The sequence below is a fragment of the Pinus tabuliformis genome, chromosome 3_2 (genome assembly GCF_031772625.1).
Source record: "Pinus tabuliformis cultivar Carrire ecotype Pingquan chromosome 3_2, CPIR1, whole genome shotgun sequence".
Taxonomy (NCBI): Eukaryota; Viridiplantae; Streptophyta; class Pinopsida; order Pinales; family Pinaceae; genus Pinus; species Pinus tabuliformis.
Genome location: NC_142302.1, coordinates 877,666,786 through 877,669,506, shown reverse-complemented (window position 1 = coordinate 877,669,506; position 2,721 = coordinate 877,666,786). Strand labels below are relative to the sequence as shown.

The following is a 2,721-nucleotide window of genomic DNA, read 5'->3' as shown; positions in this document are numbered from 1 at the left end:
ATACCATCCGATCCCCAATTTTCAATTCTGATCAAATGCACTATGGAAAGGATTTGACCATAAATTGATCGAGCTTTCAAACTTTTTCAATTTGATATTTGAGTGTGAGAGGAGAGGGAAATTCGTTTCTTTTTTTTCCATTCCAGATGATGAAAAATCATCATATGTCACAGGTATAGTTGGTATCGACCCGACTTTATGCTTATAGTTAGGGATTATACGAAGGGGTAGAATAGAAGTTGTCCCCGGGAGAGATGGCCGAGTGGTTAATGGCTCCGGTCTTGAAAACCGGTATAGATAAAAAAACTATCGAGGGTTCGAATCCCTCTCTCTCCTTTTGTTTTTCAACAATTGCATTTACCGGTCCAATAAAAAAAAAAGAGAATAGCTCGGCTGTATATAGCCGAGCTACAAGGATCCAGTTGGAAAAAGAGTATTTGAAAAGACTCCTATCCCGCCGATATGGGAGATAGATGTAATGAAATTGAATCGATTTTTCTTCCATCTGGTTTGATCTATTGTTTCAGTTAAGAGGAGTCATGGAAAGGACAGGTTTGAAATCACGATCAATCCCTTTCTCAAATCCTGCTGCAGCTGCACGAGCCCTTCCTACATGCCACAAATGACCTACGAAGAAGAAAAATCCTAGAACGAAATGAGAGGTGGATAACCAACTTCGGGGAGAGACATAATTCACCGCATTGATTTCGGTAGCTACACCACCCATAGAATTTAAAGAACCTAAAGGAGCATGAGTCATATATTCTGCTGAACGTCGTTCTTGCCAAGCCTGTATGTCTTTTCTCAACTTGCTCAGATCCAAACCATTAGGGCCCCTTAGGGGTTCCAACCAAGGAGCACGAAGATCCCAAAAACGCATCGTTTCCCCTCCAAAGATAATTTCTCCAGTCGGAGAACGCATAAGGTATTTACCTAAACCAGTAGGTCCTTGGGTAGACCCCACACTAGCTCCAAGACGTTGGTCTCTAACTAAAAAAGTAAACGCTTGAGCTTGAGAGGCTTCTGGGCTGGTGGGCCCATAAAATTCACTGGGATAAACGGTATTGTTGAACAAAACAAAACAACAAGAAATAAAACCAAAGAGGGATAGAGCCGCTAAACTATAGGACAAATAAGCTTCTCCGGACCATACGAATGCACGACGAGCCCATGCAAAAGGTTTGGTTAAGATATGCTAGATACCACCGAAGATACAAATGGAACCTAACCATACATGTCCTCCAATTACATCTTCTAGATTGTCCACGCTAACGATCCATCCTTCTCCTTCGAAAGGAGATTTCAGTAAATAACCAAATATAGCACTTGGGTTAAGTGTCGGGTTCGTAATTTTTCTTACATCTCCACCACCGGGAGCCCAAGTATCATATACACCTCCAAAATACAAAGCTTTTAGCACTGGAAGAAAAGCACCAACACCTAGCAAGATTAGGTGAATACCCAAAATTGTGGTCATTTTGTTTCTATCTTTCCATACATAGCCAAAGAATGGAAAAGATTCTTCTAAAGTTTCGAGTCCTATGAGTGCATGATAAATACCACCAAAACCTAAAACCGCAGAAGAAATTAAGTGAAGTACCCTAGATACAAAATATGGAAAAGTGTCCATGATTTCCCCACCAAGACCGACTCCCCATCCTAGAGTAGCTAGATGGGGAAGCAGAATCAATCCTTGTTCATACATAGGTTTTTCCGGTACGAAATGAGCCACTTCGAATAGGTTCATTGCTCCGAACCAGAATACAATTAATCCGGCATGAGCCACATGAGCCCCAAGCAATTTACCCGACAAATTGATAAGTTGGGCATTACCGGCCCACCAAGTGAAACCAGTGGTTTCTTGATCACGACCAGCTAAAGCTATAGTTCCATTAAAGAGCGTTTCCACGGGGTAGGACCTCCTAAGGGAATATAAGGTTTTCATGAGGCTGATCTTGAGCCGCCATCCAAGCACGAATACCTTCGTTCAGGAGAATATTTTTTGTGTAGAAAGTCTCAGATTCAGGATCTTCTGCTGCACGGATCTCCTGGGAAACAAAATCATAGGCACGTAAGTTTAGAGCTAGACCAACTACTCCAATGGCACTCATCCATAAACCGGTCACTGGCACAAATAACATGAAGAAATGTAACCAACGTTTATTGGAAAAAGCAACCCCAAAAATCTGGGACCAGAAGCGGTTAGCAGTGACCATGGAATAAGTCTCTTCGGCTTGAGTCGGGTTAAAAGCACGGAACGTATTTGCACCATCACCATCTTCAAATAAAGTATTTTCCACGGTAGCACCATGAATAGCGCATAGAAGAGCAGCACCCAATACTCCGGCAACTCCCATCATATGAAATGGATTCAAGGTCCAATTATGAAAACCTTGAAAGAAGAGGATAAAACGGAAAATAGCTGCTACACCAAAACTAGGTGCGAAAAACCAACCGGACTGTCCCAATGGATAGATCAAAAATACAGAAACAAAGACAGCAATTGGAGTAGAGAATGCAATTGCTTTATAAGGTTGCAATTGTACAGATCGAGCAAGTTCAAATTGACGTAACATGAAACCTATTAGACCGAAAGCAACGTGAAGAGCAACGAAGGTCCATAGACCACCTAATTGACACCAACGAGTCAGATCTCCTTGTGCTTCGGGACCCCATAATAGCAGCAAAGAATGTGCTAAACTATTAGCAGGAGTAGAAACT

The 2,721-nt window shown here is 42.0% G+C and overlaps 1 non-coding gene across 1 annotated transcript; it reads left to right on the top strand.

The window, feature by feature from the left end:
• Positions 1-248: 248 nt before the first annotated feature.
• Positions 249-336, top strand: TRNAS-UGA (transfer RNA serine (anticodon UGA)). Its single transcript has one exon. It is a non-coding gene; the product is annotated as a tRNA-Ser (tRNA).
• Positions 337-2,721: the final 2,385 nt, after the last annotated feature.